Source organism: Heterocephalus glaber, unplaced genomic scaffold (genome assembly GCF_053883595.1).
Source record: "Heterocephalus glaber isolate CG9 unplaced genomic scaffold, H.glaber_assembly_v1.0 deba00001732, whole genome shotgun sequence".
NCBI lineage: Eukaryota > Metazoa > Chordata > Mammalia > Rodentia > Bathyergidae > Heterocephalus > Heterocephalus glaber.
The window spans coordinates 2,482,702-2,505,422 of record NW_028258443.1 but is presented as its reverse complement, the minus strand read 5'-3'; positions in this window follow the sequence as shown (position 1 = coordinate 2,505,422).

The following is a 22,721-nucleotide window of genomic DNA, read 5'->3' as shown; positions in this document are numbered from 1 at the left end:
CAAGTCTCAAAAACAGACTTCTGGATCACCTACCACAGCCCCAAAGGGAAACAAGATGGAACAATCTGATACTCAACCACCTGGACTCTCTGAACTGGCAACAAAAGAGGATCTGGGAAAAATGAAAACAGAAATAATTACTCAGATAACAGCAAAGATTGTGCTTATCGTGCAAGCTATGATTAATAAATCTAGAGAGGACAGAGATAAAAAAAATAGAGGATCTGAGGAACATGGTGGAATCCCAACATAGGAAACAAATGGAATCCATAAAAGAGATACAAACAGATTTCCAAGAGACTAAAAGCTCCATCAAAAGTGTGTGCAGCAGAATGAACCAATGTGAGGACAGACTTTCACATATAGAAGATAAGATTGCAATTAGTGAGGAGGAAAAGAAAAATTGCTTTAAAATTGTAAGAGAACATGAGAAATCAATCCAGCAGCTGCTAGACAATGCAAAGAAGAATAACATAAGACTGATTGGAGTCAATGAAGAAAGAGGAGAGAGTGCAGATGACATAAAAAAACTCTTCACAGAAGTGATGGCAGAAAACTTCCCAAGGAGGGGAAAAGAACTTAACATACAGATAAGTGAGGCATATAGGACTCCAGCTAGCCTTAATCAAAAAAAATCTACACATAGGCATATAATAGTTAGGATTCCAGAAATCCAACAGAAGAACAAAATTCTACAAGCAGTGAGAGAAAAGAAACCAATCACATACAAAGGAAAGCCCATCAGAATCACAGCAGACTTCTCAATGCAAACCCTCAAGGCAAGAAGAGCTTGGAGTGATGTATTTCAAGTCCTAAAGGAAAACAGCCTCCAACCCAGATTGATGTACCCTGCAAAACTATCTTTCAAAATTGATGGAGAAATAAGATACTTTCATGATAAAGAGCACCTCAGGAACTTCATGAATACCAAACCAGCACTCCAAAAAAACTTTAGACAATACCCTAGGAAAAGACAATGAGGATCACAACCCCAGGAAACCCAGCAGAAAGAATCCATTGGGTGTGACAAATTAAACGCAAAGGGAGAGAATCCAACAAAAAGAAAAAGTCATGACAAGACTTTTAAAACTTTTGACTTCAACTCCCTAATGAGTGTATAATTCAATCTTATTATTGTACAGATTAGTATTTTTCTGATTCTAGAGTTGCACACCATTCCTTGTGCTATACTGGGTATTTATCATCTTCTTATGTCTACATTTTAATTGGCTTGTCTATTAATGAGCTCTAAGAATTCTTTATATATTCTGCTCATAGGTTATATGTATTGTAAATATGTTCTGTTTAAGGACTACTTTTCATTTTAATGATGTCATTTGAAGTTCTAAATTTTGATGGAATCCCATTTATCAATTTTTTTCTTTTATACATCATGTTTCTTTGTATCCTAGGTAGTTCTTGCCTACCCTGAATTCATAAAAATTTTCCCTTATAATTTTTTCTTAAAGTTTTATACTTTTAGGCTTTCTTATTTAGGTTCATAGATTCCTTCAAGTTATTTTCATGTATGGAAAAAAAGGGTTGAGGTTAATTTTTTATATATGGATACCAGGTATTCTAGTGCCATTTACTGCAAACACTATCTCTTCCTCGGCTCTTGAATTAAGTTTATATTCTATAAAATGCTAATGTTAAATAATCTTTCAAAACTCAGTGGACCATATATGTGTGGTTCTATTTCTAGATTCTCTGTTTTTTTCCAATGATCTATATGTCTTTCCTTACACCAACACTGCCTTGATTACTGTGGCTTTAGAAGAAGTCCTAAAATTAGGTACTAAACATCTTCCAACACTGTTTTTGTTTTTGTTTTTAACTTTTCTAGGTCCTTTGTACTCCTACATAACTTTTAAATTTCAATATCCAATTCTTCATTTATAGCAAGTATACACAGACCTGAATTTTTATATATACTTTGTGTTTTCTAATCCTGCTAAATTCAAGTACAAGTTGTAGGGGCTCCTAGAGATTTCTTAGTATTTTCTCTGTAGATGATCATTTCATCTACATATAAAGATTTTGCTTCTGCCATGCCAATCCTATCCTAGTTGTGTCATTTTATTGCCAGGCTATTTTGGTGGGGAGTAGGTTTCAAAGTTTAATGGACAGATAAAGAGTAAGCATATCTGCCCTTGTTCCCCACCTTAAGGAGAAAGCATTGTATCTTCTCCATTTATATAAGGCATTCTCGCTGGAAGTATGGAGTACATGTCTTTAATCTGTTGAGAAGTTTCTGTTCTACTTCTAGGCTCCTGATAGCTTTTACCATGAACAGCTGTAGAATTTAGTGCAATACTTTTTCTCCAACTAGTGACAGGATCATATGGCTTTTTCCTTTCCTCTGTTAAAATGATGACTTTTGGGGGTGGATCTTCCAATGCTGAACCAACACTGCCATCCCTATAACAAAACCACTTTCTACATACTGCCAGATCTGACTTCCAATAGTTTGTTTTGTTAAACAAATTTCTATCTGTGTTCATACATTTTTCTTCTATTATCTTTATCCAGTTTTAGGATTAGCACAATGTTGATTTCCTAAAATGAGGGGAGAAGTGTTCCTTTGTTTTTTTCTTCTTTGAATGTCTGATATAATTTATCAGTTCAAATGTATAGAAGCCTGTTGTTGTCATATAGGTAGGTTTTCAAGCTAGGAATATACTTTCTTTAATAGGTGCTATTCAAATTTTATATTTCCTCCAGAGCCAGTTTCATTAACTTGTTTTCCAAGGAACTTCTTAGAAGTTGTCAAATTTATTTCAAAACAGATTTTTGAAATATGCTTTCTATATCCTTTTAAATTCTGCAAAATCTGTGGTAATGTCTCCTAGATCTTAATATTGTAATTTAAAAAATGTATAACTGATATTTTGTAACAGGAAGAAAAGGCCTAAAAGACCAGGGGAATTGGGAGGGGTAGGGGAAGGGAAAAAAGGGAAGGAGAAAATATGAAAAGAGTAAAAAAAGTGGAAACAAGGTCTTTGCAAATAGGGAAGGGTGGAGGGGGTGAAGGGAGGGCAAGGGAAGGGGGAAAAAAAATAAGAACCAAGATACTCATGTAAAGGTACAAGATCCCAATGATGAATGTAACTGTTTTATACCAAAAATGTACCAATAAACTTAATGGGAAAAAAAAGTCCTCATATCAACAATGCCAGATCACCTTGGACTGTAAGCAATTTATTCGGGATCTCCCAATCCCTTCCTTCAAAGTCGAGATCCTGTCTTTCCTGGGGCTCACAGGCTTTCTCTGCTTATTGGTAGCAAATTTCAGCCTACTTGCTAAACCTCTGTATGATGCTTCCAAAGGAGACCCAAATTAACCTGTAAATAATGCTTCTATCAAGGGACCATTTCTCAAGCTTCAGGCTGCTATCCTCTCTGCCCCAGCACTGGCTCTTCCAGATCTCCAAAAACCATTCATTCTGTATGTCACAGAATGAACAGGATTGGCTTTGAGAGTCCTGGGATAAAACATAGGATCACATTTTATTCCAGTCACCTACCTGTCTAAACAGCTTGATTACACTGTCTGATGCTGGCCTACATGTTTACATGCTCTGGCGGCTACTTCTCACTTAGCCCAAAAATTTCTAAATTTACCTTTGTCCAACCAATGACAGTAAAGTCACCCCATCGCTTACAGGACTTACTCACTCATTATAGTCTCTCACACTTTTATAGAAAACCTATTTTTCTCTCTTCAGTCCTGCCCCTTCCTTAACCCAGCCACTCTTCTTCCTGAGGCCATTCACTCTCCCACTCATGCACAGAAATAATTGAAAACCTTCTTCCCTACCTCCCTAATGTCTCCTCAGAGGCCATCTCAGATCCAGAATTCACATGGTTTATTGATGGCAGCTCAATTCCCACCCATCTTCCTGGCCAGAAAGGGGCAGGGTATCTGATAGTTTCTTTCACACAGACCATTGAGGCTAACACACTCCCACAAAACACTACCTCTCAACAAGCAGAATTAATTGCTCTCACTCGAGCTTTTACCTTAGCTCACAACCAGTTGAGGCAATATTTATACTGATTCCAAGTATGTATACCACATCCTACACTCTCATAATTCCACATGGAGAGAAAGAGGCTTTATGACCACAAAAGGGACCCCCATTGTCAATGGATGTCTGATACATGCCCTTCTCCAAGCAGCCACCCTCCCAACACAAGTGGGGGTCATTCATTATAAAGGACATCAATCCTCTTCCTCTCCTATAGCTCAGGGAAACAATAAAGCAAATAAAACTGCCTGCAACATGGCACAACAATGTGTTCCCCAAAGCCAAAATCAGATGTTAATCATTCCACCCTTAAAACCTAACTATTCTCCTCAGGAAAGGGCCAAATACATAGAAAAGGGTGCTACACTAAGGAATGATTGGCTTCTATATAGGGGACACCGTGTTGTACCCAATGACCAAATCATACCTCTTCTCACTGACATACATAACTCACTCCACATAGGAACCCAACCCCTCCTACATCTTCTCAGCCCTTTTCGATACCACCTGTCCTTAACCCCACACACACAGACAATAACACAGGCCTGTCCCATTTGCTCAACCACCAGTCCCCAAAGTGACTTTCAAACACACACAAAAACTCACCAGTCCAGGGGACAACCACCAGGGGAAGATTGTCAAATTGATTTCACACATATGGCACCTTTAAAAAAGGTTAAATATCTCCTGACATTGGTAGATACTTTCACGGGGTGGATAGAGGCCTTTCCCTTCAGGTCAGAAGAAGTGGGTGCTGTAGTTCATGTGCTGTTAACAGAAATCATTCCTCGATTTGGCCTCCTGTGTTTCATTCAATTGGACAACAGACCTGCCTTCATCTCTGAGATCACCCAAAAGGTAACAGAGACACTCAAAATACAGTGGAAACTCCATATCCACTATAAACCTCAATCATCAGGCAAGGTAGAATGAGCCAATGGGTTAATTAAAACTCAACTAAACTAACTAGATCCCTCTGGCCACTCCCAGGCCAGAGTCAGGGGCTTCTGAGCTGCCATCCCACTGCTCCCGGCCCAGAGGTAGGGGCTTCTGAGCCACCATCCCACTGCTCCTGGTACAGAGGAAGGGGCTTCTGGACCACCATCACTCCTGCTGCCCCAGCCCAGAGGAAAGGGTGTTTGGGCCGGCTTCTGTCCTGCCACTCCTGGCCCAGAGGAAGGGGCTTCTGGGCCACCAGCCCTCCCACTGCTCACAGCCAGAGGAAAGGGCTTTTGGGCTCCCTCCTGTCCCACCACTCCCTCCCCAGAAGAAGGGGCTTCTGGGCCACCATCCCTACCACTGCTCCGGACCCCTGTCCCACCTCACCCAGCTCAGAGGAGGTGATCTGGGTGGGTACCAACAGCACACCCCTGCCACTCCCCAGTTGAAATGAGAAAACATGTAAATAAGTCTCAAAACCAGAGTTCCAGATCATCTATAGCAACCCCAAAGGGAAATGAGATGGAACCCTCTGATACTCAACCACCTGGACCCACTGAACTGGCAACAAAAGGGGATCTGGAAAAAATGAAATCAGAAATAATTTCTCAGATAACAGGAGAAATTGTGCTCCCAGTGGAAGACATGATTAATAAATCTAGAGAGGAGCTGAGGAACATGATGGAATCCCAACATAGGAAACAAATGGAATCCATAAAACAGATGCAAATAGATTTCCAGGATATGAAAAACTCCATTGAAAGTCTACACAGCAGAATGAGCCAATGTGAGGACAGAATTTCAGATATAAAAGATAAGATTGCAATTAATGACCAGGAAAAGAAAAATTGGTTCAAAATTATAAGGGAACATGAGAAATCAATCCAGCAGCTGCTAGATGATGCAAAGAAGAATAACATAAGACTGATTGGAGTCAATGAAGAAAGAGGAGAGAGTGCAGATGACATAAAAAAACTCTTCACAGAAGTGATGGCAGAAAACTTCCCAAGGAGGGGAAAAGAACTTGACATACAGATAAGTGAGGCATATAGGACTCCAGCTAGCCTTAATCAAAAAAAATCTACACATAGGCATATAATTGTTAGGATTCCAGAAATCCAACAGAAGAACAAAATTCTACAAGCAGTGAGAGAAAAGAAACAAATCACATACAAAGGAAAGCCCATCAGAATCACAGCAGACTTCTCAATGCAAACCATCAAGGCAAGAAGAGCTTGGAGTGATGTATTTCAAGTCCTAAAGGAAAACAGCCTCCAACCCAGATTGATGTACCCTCCAAAACTATTTCAAAATTGATGGAGAAATAAGACATTTTCATGACAAAGACCACCTTAGGAACTTCGTGAATACCAAACCAGCCCTCCAAAACATTATACACAATAGCCTAGGAACAGACATTGAGGCTCACAACTCCAGGAAGCAAAGCAGAATGAACCCATCTGGCATGACAAGAGATTAAATATAAAGGGGGAAAACCAACAAAAAGAAAAAGTCATTGCAATGATAAGTCAATACATTTCAGTTATAACATCAACATTAATGGTCTCAATTCACCAATCCAAAGAAATAGACTGGCAGAATGGGTCAAGAAGCAAAATCCAACAATATGCTACATACAAGAAACACACTTCATTCAAAAGGAAACTCATAGACTGAAAGTTAAAGGGTGGAAAACAATACTCCATGTGACAGGAACCCAAAAAAAAGGAGGAGTAGCTATCCTCTTGGCAGATCAAGTAGATTTCAAACCAACACTGATTAAGAGAGATGAAGAAGGACACTACATCCTTGTAAAGGGAAGAATCCAAGAGGAAGAGATGACAATCATAAATATCTATGCACCAAACACTAGTGCACCCAACTATATAAAACAAATACTAACAGACATGAAAAGTCATATATGCACTAATACAATTGTAGTGGGTGAACTCAACACTCCACTGTCACAAATAGATAGATCAACTAGGAAAAAAATAAGTAATGAAATACTAGAACTCAATTGAACTCTTGAACAAATGAACTTAACAGATGTTTACAGAGTCTTCCACCCCACAAAATCAGAATACACATTCTTCTCAGCTGCACATGGGTTATTCTCAAAAATAGACCACATACTCACACATAGAACATGTATAAGTAAGTGCAAAGGAATTGAAGTTATCCCCTGTATATTATAAGACCATAGTGTGATGAAATTGGAGATCCAGAGCAAAAGAAACAAAAAATTTCATAAACATGTGGAAATTGACCAACACATTTCTGAATAACCAATGGGTCACAGAGGAAATTAAAGAAGAAATCAGACAGTTCTTTCAATTAAATGACAATGACAATACAACATATCAGAATCTATGGGACACAATGAAAGCAGTCTTACGAGGGAAATTCATAGCAGCGAATATGCATATTAGGAAAAAAAAGGAGCCCAATTAAACAACCTGATGCTGCACCTCAAGTTTCTAGAAAAAGAAGAGCAGGACAACCCCAAAGCTCATACAAGAGAGGAAACTATAAAGATCAAAGGAGAAATCAATGCAATGGAGACTAAGAGAATGATACAAAAAAATCAATGAAGCCAAGAGTTGGTTCTTTGAAAGAATCAACAAAATTGGCAAACCTTTAGCCAACCTTGTCAGAAAAAGGAAAGAAAAGGCCCAAATCCACGCAATTAGGAATGAAAAGGGTGAAATTACAACAGACCCAGCAGAAATCCAGAGGATCATCAATACCTACTTCCAGAACCTATACGCCAATAAGATGTACAACACAGAAGAAATGGACAGATTCCTAGATACATATGAATTACCAAAGTTGAATGAAGAAGACCTAAAAATTCTGAACAACCCAATATCAACCAATGAAATTGAAAATGTAACTAAAAATTTATCAACTAAGAAAAGCCCAGGCCCTGATGGTGTCAATGCTGAATTCTACAAGACATTTAGAGAGGAACTGCTGCCACTACTGTTTAAACTCTTCAGTGAAATTGAAAGGGAAGCAATACTCCCAAATTCATTCCTGGAAGCAAGCATCACCTTGATCCCCAAAGCAGAGAAAGACCGAACTGAAAAAGAGAACTATAGGCCAATCTCACTAATGAACATAGATGCAAAAATCTTTAACAAGATAATGACAAACAGAATGCAGAAGATCATCAAGAAGATCATACAACCTGATCAAGTGGGATTCATCCCAGGGATGCAGGGATGGTTCAATATATGCAAATCAATCAATGTAATACACTCTATCAATAGAGCCAAGGACAAAAACCATATGATTATCTCCATAGATGCAGAAAAAGCATTTGACAAAATCCAACATGCATTTATGATAAAAATCCTAAAAAAAAATTGGAATAGATGGTTTCTACCTCAAACTGATAGAAGCCATCTATGAAAAACCAACAGCCAATATCATACTGAATGGTCAAAAACTGAAATTCTTCACACTAAAATCAGGAACAAGACAAGGATGTCCACTATCACCACTCTTGTTCATTATAGTTCTGGAAACATTAGCCATGGCAATGGGACAAGAGGAAGAAATAAAAGGAATAAAGATAGGTAATGAAGAAGTCAAATTGTCATTATTTGCAGATGACATGATACTCTATATAGAAGACCCCAAGAACTCCACCAAAAGTCTTCTAGACTTAATAACCAAATTCAGTCAAGTCACTGGTTACAAGGTCAACACACAAAAATCAACAGCTTTCCTGTACATGAATGACAGACTCACTGAGACAGAAATAGGGCAAATAATTCCTTTCACAATAGAATCCAAAAAACTGAAATACCTAGGAATTAACCTAATGAAAGAAATCAAAACCTCTTCTCTGAAAACTATAGCTCTCTGAAAAGAGAGATTGAAGATGATACCAGAAAATAGACAGACATCCCTTGTTCCTGGGTAGGAAGGATTAACATAGTGAAAATGGCCATATTTCCAAAACTGCTATATAGATTCAATGCAATTCCAATTGAGATTCCAGCAGCATACTTCATGGACCTTGAGAAAGCAATCCAAAAATTCATTTGGAACAAGAAGAGACCCAGAATAGCCAAAACAATTCTAGGTAACAGAGACATGGCAGGGGGTATCACAATCTCCAATATGCAACTCTACTACAAAGCTACTGTGATAAAAACAGCATGGTACTGGCAAAGAAACAGACATGAGGACCTGTGGAACAGATTAGAAGATGGAGAAACAACACCAGACACACTCAGCCATCTCATCTTTGACAAAGGAGCCAAACACCCTCACTGGAGGAAAGATAGCCTCTTTAATAAATGGTGCTGGAAAAATTGGGCTTCAACTTGCCAAAGATTAAAACTAGATCTGTATCTCTCACCATGCACTAAACTAAAATCAAAATGGATTAAAGATCTAAATATTAAAATAGAAACTCTGAACCAGTTGGAACAGAGGTTAGGTAGAACCCTTGAAGACATCGGTGTAGGAAAAGATTTTATGAACAAAACCTCAGTTGCCCGTGAGCTAGCACAAACAATCAACAAGTGGGATCTTTTCTTTTTAAAACGCTTCTTCACAGCAAGAGAAACCACCAGCAGTGTGAAGAGACAACCCACAATGTGGGAAGAAATCTTCACCTGCTTTTCCTCAGACTAAGGTCTACTATCTCGAATCTATAAAGAACTTAAAAAGATCAGACCTCTCAAATTTAAAGACCCAATCTGAAAATGGGAATCTGAAATGAACAGACATTTCCCAGACAAGGAACTAGAAAGAGCAAATAAATACATGAAAAAATGTTCAACATCACTGGTCATTCGAGAGATGCAAATGAAAACAATGCTGAGATTCCACCTCACTACAGAAAGAATTCTTGCTCTTATGAAATCAACCAGTAACAAATGTTGGTGGCACTGTGGGGAAAGAGAAACCCTGCTCCACTGCTGGTGGGAGTTTAGACTGGTGCAACCACTTTGGAAATCTGTATGGAGATACCTCAAAGAACTAGGACTGGAAGTCCCATTTGACCCCGCTATTCCACTGCTCAGTATCTTCCCCAAAGAATTAAAAGCATCATACCACAGTCATATATGTGTGCCCATATTCATAGCAGCACAGTTTGTGATAGCTAAAACTTGGAAACAGCCCAAATGCCCATCAACTGGAGACTGGATAAAGAAAATGTGTTTTTTTTATAAAATGGAGTACTACTCAGCCATCAAAAATGAGAAATTAGAGACATTTATAGCTAAGTGGATGCACATTGAGGCAATACTCTTAAGTGAAATAAATAGGACACACATGTATAAATACCAAATAGTTTCTCTGGTGTGAGAAACTGAAAGTGTAAATAAGGACTAAATGTATAATAGGTCATGTGAAATAGGAAGAAAAGGGGCAAAAGGGAAAGAAGTGGGAGGGGTAGGGGAATGGAAAGAAGGGAATGGAATTAATCTGAGAAAATGGAAAAATAGGAACAAAATCTTTGTAAATAGGGAGGAATGGAGGGGTTGAAGGGAGGGCTGGGCAAGAGTGAAAAATAAGAACCAAGAGAGATTATGTAAAGGTGCAAATTTCCAATGATGAATGTCATTATATTGTATACCTAAAATATACCAATGATTAGAATGAATAATTGATAATGCAAAATAGGAAGCAAAGGTCCAAAGTGGTAGGGGTAGTGGGAGAGGCAGGGGAAAGGAAAGAAGGGAAAGGAAAAATGATGAGAAATGGAAAAAATGGAAATAAAGTCTTTGTAAATAGGGAAGGCTGGAGGGGGTGATGGGCGTGCAAGGAATGGGGAAAAAATAAGAACCAAGATGCATTATGTACAGGTACAATTCCCAATGAGAAATGTAACTGTGTTGTATACCTAAAATGTACCAATAAAAGAATTTACCAACAACAACAACAAAAAACCCTCAACTAACTAAACTCTCATAGAGCTCAAACAAAATTGGATTACCCCTCCCTTTAGCTCTCATGCAGCTTCCCTCAACACCCCAAAACCCACTAAATTTAACTCCCTTTGAGTTGATGTATGGATGACCTCTCCTGTTTTCTAACTTACCATACCCATCACCAGCACTTGTTGATTATATCCCAACACTTAATTACACTGGTCATCTCCTTCAAACCCTGGCTGATCAAACCCTTCCCTTTCCAAACTCATCAAGCATTCTATATCCTCCTCCTCTTTCTCCAGGTGACTATGTATATCTCAAGACCCTAACCCCAAGACCCCTCCAACCACATTGGGAGGGACCTTTCACTGTTTCATTAATAACTCCTACCACAGTAAAACTCCAGGAAAGGGTCCTCTGGTTCCATATTTCCAGGATTAAAAAATTTCCTCCAGATTTCCAGATGAAACAGCCTGAACAGCAACCTAACACTGCCAGATACTCCTCCATTCTCACAGGACCTACTAAACTCAGATTATTCTGCAGTCTCTCACAGATTCCCAAAGAATGTTAACCTCTCTCTCTCTCTCTCTCTCTCTCTCTCTCTCTCTCTCTCTCTCTCTCTCTCTCTCTCTCTCTCGGACATTTCTAACCATGTCAGCTTAAAATCCAATTAGCCTTCCTAGGTAATACAGATGTATGTCCTCTTACAGCAGCAGTTTCGGGCCTTCTTCGAGAGTGCTCTGGAAAACGTCACTTGGTGCTGCCCACAGAATGACATCCCTGAGATAATCCTCCAGTGGGTAACAGACCTCTGGTTGTAGGGAGCAGTAGCTGATTTTTCATGTTTTGAAATAGAGCTCTTTTCTTTTCTTCTTGTTTGGTGTTTGTACACACACCTTCTTTTGTCTCAAGACATTCCCCTTTGTTAAGGGCCTCATGGGACATTGTGATTCCATACACACAGGGTCACCTACAGATACCCTCAGCCTTCTCTTATTAATTCTTTTTTGCCTTCTTTTTGGAATTGGGCTCTCTGCCACCACCCCGAGTAATTACAAAACTGTAGATAAGTGTCTTCTGGTAACAACATATTACTTCATCATTACCCTCATTGGTATTATTGGTTGTCTACAATAATTTGTCAAGAATGCTTCTCCATAGACACTTCTCATACTGGTGGCATATGATTATACTTCTAATTAACAAACCTACAGCAGAACCAGACCCACCGGGACACTGGACCTTTTAGGTACAGCTGTATGAGTGTAATCCCCCTATCATCATTAACCAGACTCACTGGGACCCATCTAAATCTCGTCTCAATTTATTTTGATGCATGCCCTGAAAAGGTAAAGGGACATTGGTGGTCAACTGGATGCACAGACCTAAATACAGAATGTGGTTATCAAAAACAAAAAAGTACTTTTGTGCAGAATGGAAACAATTAATTAGGGAATATTGTCAGACATTTCCTGGCTGCTATCCATGCCCAGGATCAAATTGTAGATGTACCCCTATCAGGTAGGAGGGATGTAATAGTCCTGCAGGATATTTTTGCAGAGAGAATTGGAGATGTATCAGGGAATATCAGAGAGACACTAAGTCCTCCCTGGTTGCTCTTCCTACATCACCAAGTTGTTCACAAGGATCCTGTAATCCATTGGCTTATACAATTAGGAGCCCCCAAGACCCTGATTGGACGGCAGGGTGCCATCGGGGCATTTGGATTGAACCAACCAGTGTCTGGCAGAGAGCTCCAGGACAACTCTTTACCATAAAAAAGTTCTGGCAACTGCCTCCACAGATAAGAGTACCTCGACCTAAACCTCAGGTAATTCCCTCAGCCCCTCACACACCAAAGCCAACACATAATAACTCAAGGACTCTGCCCAGACAAGATATCTCTCTAAATTCAAATTTTAAATACAAATTTTAAATTCCACTCACAACATCCTTCAGATGGTTGAACCACAACTGGAACGTGACTGTTGGTTGTGTGTGCTGCTTACAAGGTTATATTACAGGGCTCTTGGAATAGTAGTGCCAAATCAACAGTTAAATCAGACTGATTCTCCCAGAAAATTACTGCATCTCAGTCAGTCAAAGTCTGGGGTAATGCCTCATGCCTGAGGGGAATAGGTCACACAGTGGATGTAATCGCCTCCTATGCAGGGATTCAAAATGTCACCAGCAGCTCATTAGTGCCTCCACTGGGAACTTTTATAATATGCCATGATGGGATTTATCTCACATTTACAAAAATTTCCATGGGACTATGTGCCATAGCTTTCCTAATTCCAGATATTGAAGCATATTCTGGGGAAAAAGGACTCCTCCCTCCTGCACTCACAAGGTATAAAAGAGATCTCATAATTCTACCCATACTGGCAGGAATAGCCATTGCTGGAAGTGTAGCAGCAAGTGCCACTGCACTTAGGTTAGGACAAAAACAATTTATAGATCTGGGATATCAAATCCGTTCAGGGCTTGGTGCCACACAAGAGGCCATCAATACTTTACAACAACAGATAGACTCCCTGGTGAAAGTGACTCTACAGAATAGACCAGCCATTGATATTCTCACGGCAGAACAGGGAGGGACCTGTGCCTTCCTAGAGGAAGAATGCTGTTACTATGCCAACAAACCTGGAGTGGTAAAAGAAATTACACTCCAAATGAGAGAAAGATTAAGGACCCAGTGGGCCAAATTTAGTCCCCAAGGTACTAATCAATGGTGGGACACGTTTCATTTATGGGGCTCTTGGCTCCCCTGGCTATTGCCATTTGCAGGGCCTCTCAGTGTTATCTGTTTAATTCTCTGCTTTGGACCGTGCCTGGTTCGCTGTTTTCAAAATTTCTTGCAGGAACAAATGAGGGCATTCACCAGCCAGTCATGGAGCTAATCATGGCAGGGTACCATCAGATCCTCATCAGATCCAGGTCTAGCCCCAATCTTTGCCCCTTGTCAGCAGGAAACAGTTCCAGAAAAAGAGACCTTCACCCAACTATCATAAAACAAAAGCCTGGAATTATAGGTCTCCCACTACCTCAGAGGCTATTATGTATAGTAGCTGCCTTCTTCCTATTGTGCTTTGACCCCTCCCCTGTGTGACATGATGCCAAGATGGTTGCTCCCACCAAAGAAACCTTTCTTCCCAGCATGCCCCTGTTCCCACCTAGAGAGTAACGTAATACTCGCTCACCTAAAAAAAATGGAAACAAAGTCTATGTAAATAGGGAAGGGTGGTGGGGGTGAAGGGCGCATAGGTAATGGGGGAAAAAATAAGAACTAAGATACATCATATTCAGGTACAAACACCCAAGGATAAATCTAAATGTATTGTATACCTAAAATGTACCAATTAATATATAAAAAAATAAAATAAAATACTCGCTCACCTCCTACAAACTAGTGACGTCACAGGCTCCTCCATTCCCTAGTCACTACCTCACTCAACCCCACCTCAGCCCCTACAAACCCCACCCCAGTCTCTATAAAAGACACTCCCTGCCCTGGTCATATTGCCTTTGTCTCTCCTTTGTTCAGAGACAGCCTAGCAGATCTGTTCCCATAATAAAGGCTTGTTGTGGCCTGGTCTGGTCTTAGTTTTTGGCCTTTTTACCTGACAAATATAATTTGCAAGGGGAAGTTAAATTTGTCTTCTGTTTAAAGTTTCACAAGACCTGAAAGCAGAAAATGAGAAAATCAAGGTAATGATCATTAGTGAACTGTGATACACATCGGTATTCTGTAACCAGCTGAACCACAAGTAATTAATCATTAAGGCAATCACTTATTCTTTACTATTTTTAGGAATCTCAGATATTCCATTATAAATTGACAATAATGAAAGCACCTCTTTAGAAGCAGTTGATTGTTTGTGGGTTATGAAATAAATGAAATACAAATCAACTACCATTTTAAGTTAAGTGTAATTTTTACTTTAAAATGCACTGGATTTTAATATATGCAATATGTTAAGTGAAAGAACATTATACATATCTGTAAGTAAATGACTTCTTTCTCTGCAAAAGTTAATTGCTATAAAGATTTTAAAAGGAAAATTTAAGAGGCAGTATGTGGGAACTGTAGCAGTGACCCAAAAGTAAGAGAGAAAAAAGGAAATTGCTATTTCTAGACAACACTGGCAAAGTTAGATGAATTTCAATGTTTCCTGGAAGAAGTTAAATATCAGAGCTTTTGATTTTTAAAATATTTTATAAGTACCTTTAGAAATATTACTAAAATAATGTAAGAGTGCTTTACTAGTTCCATCAGGTTCCTGAAGCTGAGATAAGGAACTTAACCCATCCTAAATATAGAACGTTTGGAGATTTGCTGGCTCTTGTCAAGGAAAAAGAATTACTTTTTCGTTTCTTTCTTTTTTTTCTTGAGATAGAATCTTACTGTGTAGCCCATACTGGTCTCAAACTCAAGGAGATCCTTTTGCCTCAGGCTTCCAAGTGCTGGGATTATGGGTGTGCAATAACACCACATCTGGCAAGGTAGAGATTTTAATAACACTCAAGAATGGAACGCTGGCCCTTCCAGAAAAGACATACACTACAGTTTGAAACCAGGAATCTTTACATGGTTTTGGTGGTGGAAATCTGTGGAATTTGATAATTTATAGCCTTGGTCTTGGTTTGGTAGGTAGGAGAGGATGGTCTACCCACAATAAGATAATGGTTCATTCACAGGGGAAAGCCTATTTTATAGGTGAAAAATAGTCTACTCACAGGTGAATGAAGACCATTTGGAAGTAAAAAGGGAATGGCCAGCCCTTTTTCAGGTGAAAGGGACTTTTTAAAGTTATGATTTTCTTTTTCTCTTTTTTATCTATTTTTTATTTCTTTATCCTATCACACCCCTATCAGACTTTGATCTGTTATTCTTAAAAGGTGTTGAAGGCCTGAGAGTCTTTATGTAACTTCTTTGGGCTGAGGAGGTGCATTGACCCTGTCTAACCAGGGATATCATCCTGAATGAACTAAAGGAGACACAGGAATATCAGGTTTTATTTTTTGAAGAACCATCATCTTTTGATAGTCTGAAGAAAAAGAGGTCAAGGACATTAGCGAGGTATTGATTCTTAAGCTTTATTTTATAATCATGTTATACAAGCAGTAAACAGAAACTAAAAGTAGTCTTGATAAAAAGTGGCTCCAAAAATGGTAGAAGTTAGTAAGCATTTGGCATAAAACTTTTATCTCTAATTTTAACCTCTATTTGTTTTGAGGTGTTTACTCAAATCTAAAATGGGTGGAGTTTAAGAATAAATTAGATTCTCTCTTTTATTAATACAGAATGTATTATAATAATAGTGAGTGAATATACTAAAGATGTCTATTATTTTAACATTGGGCCATTAAAATTTTTATTATAGTGCTCTATTTTCTAGACCTGACTCTGTCTTATAATAACTGGCTATAGATAATATAAACATATAAATTAGTTTATATCACAGAGGTGACTAACCTTAGTAGGCAGAATATTTATATTGCTATTCTTATGTTATAGGCATGCCTATACAATCTTTACCTGAGGGGTACTTGAGTGTCTGTTAGACTAACATAATGGGTTATATTATGAGAGGCTGAAAGGCACATTTTGGAAGGGCAAATGGGACTGGGAATCAAAACATCTCAAAACTGTAAGTTACAGTTTTAGCTGGAGACTGCCAATGGGCTGGTGTAGCATTTGGACCCCCTTTTTGTCTATCCTAATGTTTGGCTTAATATCATTGTCTAACATTTCTTTTTTTATTATACTTTTTTTGGTGGATATTTAAGACTATGTTAAAGTGAGACCTGTGTTAACTGAAGGACCCTAGTTAGCAAGACAGACTCCATATTGCTGCTTGACCCACCTGCCTGCCCTTTAGAGAAGGAGGAAGCTTAGAAACCTCCTCCTCCCCTTAGAAAGTCCCTTTAGAAATAACAATCAACTATTGTTTTACAAATGTTCTAACAGCAGGACGTTCTGCTTCTGTATCTTTCGCTTATTTTACTAGTTCTATCCCATAGGGGGGCCTCAAAACTGTTGGCCTTAAAGGTGTAAAAAACATGTTTGTCTCCCCCCAGTCAGGGCTCGAGTCCGATGCTCAATGCTCGGCTCCTTTCCCGGCCGGTAATAACGGTAATAAACTCCTGTGTGGATTTAATATCGGTCTCTGGTTGGTTCTTTCTCACTGGGTCTAACATTAACTAGAATTAATCTCTCCATATATATTTGTCAAGGTCAGTTAATGCTCTTTAGAGATTGTTTTTGCAGCCATTCGAGGAAGGTCTTAGCTCCTCTATAGGTTTTTAGTGTATCGATTGTGTCATTTGCCAGGATGGGTCATGCGCTTGCTTGACCATATGTCTTTCCTTGGAAGCATAGGGACATTCCTCTCTTTAATGACCTTTCTTTTAGCACAATGTACACTGGTTGACTCATGTCCTTGAGGTCCAATAAGGTCCTGGTTTGGGAGGTTGTGTGACTCACCAGATTTTAGGATCCTCTAGAATGGCACTGTAATATTTAGAGTTCTTAGTGACCTTGGGGAACAAGAGCCAAAATTTTTTTTTTTTTAAGAGTAGGAAAAATTTATTGGGAGAAATAAAGCTTCTGCCTAAGAGAGACAGAAGGGGGACCAGAAAGTGGGTTGCCCACCCACCCTACATTTCAAAGATGTTTTATACAGCAAAGCCATGTGGTGAGATGGGTACAAAGTGGGACAAAACTATAAGACCCAATGGAAATTTGCAAGGTGGGCATCAGGTAGGACAAAACCATGACCAACCAATAAGATGACAAGTACAGTCACCCAGGTAATATTGATTGAATGGGGGTCAAATGGGGGAGCAAGTCATGTAACAAGCATACAAGGATTTTCAGTAAGGGTAGGGGTCAGGGATATTTCCTGGAGAGGCTGGGTTAAGACCTTGACCCCCCACCCAGGTGATTAATACCTATTTAGAATATCAATCACTGCTATTTATCCCCAGGGGAAGCCAAGGGTGTGTAGTTTCTCCCCTTTTACAATTCTGGTCTTCAGTGAATGTGTCTTGGTTGTGCTCCATATTGGCTCCTTGACTGTCCTCCATGTTGCTTCTTCCTGGGCTGGCCTTATCGAACTGCCTACAAGATATCTAATTAAGTTACCTGTATGCAATATTCCTCCCTCTGAAAAAGTGCCCCTAACTTCTGTGAGGGGGCAAAGGGCAAAGACAGTTCTGGCTACTTCTAGCTGAAGAGGGTCCTAGTTGTCATCAGCAGTTAGAGTTACTCTACAGAGAGTCTATCTAAAGGCCCTTGATAGGTGGCAAGAGCCAAAATATTGACTGTCCTCAGCCCAGTTATCATTTTTAGCTTTGGTCTCTAAGCCTTAGTGGTTGAACACTCAGAAAATCAGTTACACCACTATTGAAATGGGAGCAGTAGGTTTTACTACATTAATCTTGAGCCAGAAAAATGACTTCTAAAAAAAAGGTTTTTCATGCAGCTTGCTGACCTAACTAACAAAGAGCCACTCCCAGCTCATACCCACTCCCACACCTAACACATGTCTGAGGCTACCTGGGAATGTCCTTTGTCCTTTGTTCTCAGTAAGTGTCTGTATCTTCAAGATGATATAATCCCTATTTTCCCACCATGTGCAAATGAGGTGACTACCTATGTACTTTACTATCCAATTATGTAAACTGAATATAACTTCCTCAACCAATGAACTGATACTAAGTACCTTGCTTCTGTATCCCCACCCCTCTTCACTTGATCCATATAAATCTTGTTCACTGCCAGCTCCAGCCTGATCACTTTGTGGAGAAATCCCTGATCAGTCTGTTAGCCTAATAAACTTGCCTCCAACCTTTGGGGCAATTCTGGATTCTTTGCCTGATCTTGCTATACCACTAAGAGCTGGCACACTGTGGATTGTAAGTTTGCCATTATAATCTCATTTGGATCTTGAGTATTTTCAAACATAAATAATGTCCAGAGAACTGGTACCTATTTTATTAATCATGGTCAGCATTAGTATTAACAGTCATGTTATATTCTATCTGTACTGCAGATGATGGCCTACCATTTTAATGTGTTGTTTAATTATCCTCTACAAGTTATATTTTTGCAGCATGCTATCAAATAACAGTAGTAAATTATATAAGGAAAATTTAAAATCAAGAGCAAATATAACATTTTAGCATAACAATTACAATGGCATTATTAGATTAGAACCACTAGGGTTTTATCTTTTAAATGCATTTAAACTTGGCATGGTGGTGCACATCTGTAATCCCAGCACTCAGGAGAATGATGAAGGAGAATTGCTCTGAGTTTGAGATCAGCCTGGGCTACATAGTGAGGTAAAGGCTAGCCTGAATACATAGTGAGACTATTTCAAAAACACCCCCCAAAAGGCATATACACTTCATTTTAGTATAATTTATCAATAAGTTATCTTTATCCAATAATACATTTTAATTGAGATTTACTTCTTTTTAAAAAAACATAGTGGCTTAGTAGAATGTACAGGAGTTGTTTATAGATGTACTTTGTACATAACTGTTGCTCAATCTTGAATCTTTAGAGAACATTGTACTGCATATTGTTTAGTCATATCTATCATAATACAATTGCATAATAATAGCATAAACAAGAACCTTGAAAAGTCTACAATCATAAACAACTTTAGTCTGAAGGTCATTAGTATGATAAGATGTTTTCTTAAGTTTTCCATCTTAGAAGGCCCATATATTTGGCAAATATAAATACATTTAATATACCATGAAGTTAAGAATAATTAGTATACAGTTACATAGAAATCTTTACCTAGTTTTTATCCTTCAGGCAAAACTTAGATTTAACAGGTTTATATGGTGTAACTACATTAACAAGAATTTAAAAATATCTTTAGAGTTCTTAATAGTTTAGAAAGCAGTATTATTAACCACAAATAGACTTATTACCCAATATACATGCATATCTCATTTATACAATAGTAAAATGCTTGTTTCATCAAAGCCAATAGATGTAGATCATTTTAAATGACAAGACCAAAATTAAGAAAACGTGAGACTTTTGATCATTTCATAGGTTCAAGATTTAAATAAAATGTATATTATATAAATGAGAGCACTTGTTATTTTGTATGCGTTAATCTTACATAGTCTTAACTTTTTAAACTTTAAAACTTAAACTCACAGCATATTTTCTCTTAAGATTTATATAATCTTTATTCCAGATATAGGCCATTTTATAAACTAAGATAAATAATTGTTCATTTAATGAATCATAAACTGATTGTTGAAAGCATTTTACAAGTCAACATTTGGACAATCTTTAACTTTTGAAATTTGGTTTTGTTTAAGTAACAAAAAGTCTAACAATGGAAAACACAAGAAATTATCTTAATCCAAAAAAACTTTGGTTTTTATCTAGTTTTTGTAAGTGTAACCAAGAGCATTTTAATATCTTAAGACATAAAAAACTTAACCTAATTATTAACTACATATATATATGACTTTTAATAATATTTCTTAGGTTGGGGTGAATAAAACTTTAGGGGCAAGACTGGAGAAGCTACCCATAAGCGGAGAACACTGAAGCAAATTCAGCCATAAAGGAGAATATTGTTCAGAAGATTTTCAGGCCCAAGGCCCCCACCTTTAAGAAATTTTGAAAATATTCTTTTAATATAAAATTATATATTAGAAATTTATTTATTCATTCATTTGTTTAATCTTTTTTGTTATCCTGAGATGAAGTCTCATTGTATAGTTCAGGCTGGTTCAAAATCATGATGATCCTTCTGTTTCAGCCTCCCAAGTGTTGGGATTGCAGGTGTGTGCCACCACACACTGCATATGTTAGAAATTTAATTCAGTCAAATTAAGGAAGCAATCTTAGAAATTTATATATTAACAATTTATGAAAACATATTTAGTAGGCTAAGACATATCATTTACAAGCATCAAGAATACTTGAATTAATCAGCAACTGATGATTATATTTACATTCATAAGCATTAATCCTATTTATATTTACCTATTTGTTAATTTTAACAATTACTTTTGAGAACTCTTTTTTTTTTTTTGGTACCAGGGATCAAACTTGGGACCTTGCACTTGTGAGGCAGGCGGTAGAACCACTGAGCTAAATCCCCAGCCCTTTAACAATTATTTTTAATGACTCATGAGAACCAAAATACAAGTTGGTTAACATTTATAAGCTGTGTACCATATATATTATCTTTAGCCAAGAAAAACACTCAAGTTACTGGAAGCAGAAAATGACATTGCATTTAAGAAAACAATTTTTAATGTAAATGTTACCTTGATTGACTAACAACCTAGATGAAATCATGTCACCAACTTTAATATGTTTTTATTTTTATCTTACCAACCAATTTAAATTTGCTTTTCAGCCACATGATCAAAAAGTATCAGGCCTCTGTCATGAGTGTCCACTTACTTACCTATAAGCATAAGTAAGCAGAATTTTTAGAAGATAATATATACCTAAATGTTAATATACAGAAACATGCATATTAACCCAAATCATATATAAACTTTATGTTATCAAACTTCTAGGTTCTTACTTGTAACTTTTAGGTAAATTTGAGCCTAGCAGTTGTTTTGCACTCTAAAGTTTTAAGTAAGTTTGGTTATCCTTGAATACTTGTATAACCATCTTTTTTATGGAAAGCTCTAACAGAACCAAAATTCTACAAGAACAAAAACAACTTATATGAGCTCAGAAAATACTTTTTAAATGAATCAGCTCTATGCACTTTAATCAGTTGTGAAAACAAATTAATAGGCAGATGAACAGACAAGAAAACATACAGAACACATAAAACAATTATATTAAATCAAAGGACTCTTCTAGATGTATTGGCCATGCTGAATTATAACATTTTTTCTTAGTTTTACTTTTATGATTATAACTACAGGAGTCAGAATTTTTTCCTAGAGGGTATCAATTTGCATTCCTTTTTAAAAATTTGTCATAACAGTAGTTTTTCTTAATACTTTAAGTTATTCTGAGTATCTTTGTTGTTGTTGTTCTAAGAGGAGAAAGAGGAAGGAGAGAGAGCTGTAGATCATTAGATGGGATCTTTGGTTATTTTATCTCATTATAGAAGTAAGTTTGAGGTTTTATTGTTGGATTCTTTTCACTTATATTTGAAAAAAACATCAAATTTTAAATCTTTTATCTTAAATCTGCCCCAAGGTTATAAAATATAACCTAAAGGTGGGGATAGACTTTGAGTTACCTATGGTCATTTTAGATATATTACATACTTTAAGATTTTCCTTGGGAACTTTTAGAGAGATAAAGAGAGAAAATGGGATCATATTTAGGTCTCTGAGGTCAAGCCGTATGAGTCATGTGCCCTATCCTTGAGTAAAACTGAATGTGCAGCTTGCCCCAAACCAATGTCAAGCCACAGCTTGCCTCATCCCACAACCACATGGCATGTATATCCCAAATCTTCCTGAGATAATTCTCTATGTGCCACCCACACCAAACTGAGGTCAGGCCACAGTCTGCATCATCCTAGGGTCTTGTTGTGTGTGCAGTGTTCCTAATTGAGATCAGGGCATGTACATAGTCTGCCTAATGTCAGGGTCATATTATGTGTGCATTGCACCCCAAACCAAGTTCAGGCTGCAGCCCGTCTCATCCTGGGGTCATAATGCATATGCAGCATACTTCATCCTGGTGTGACACAGCATATACAACCCACACCAAATCAGGGTCATAAAGCATGTGCAGCTTGCCCCAAACCAAGGTCAGTCCAAGTGTGTAGCTACCCCCAAATTTACTGCTGGAGTCACACTGTGTGTGCAGCCTGCC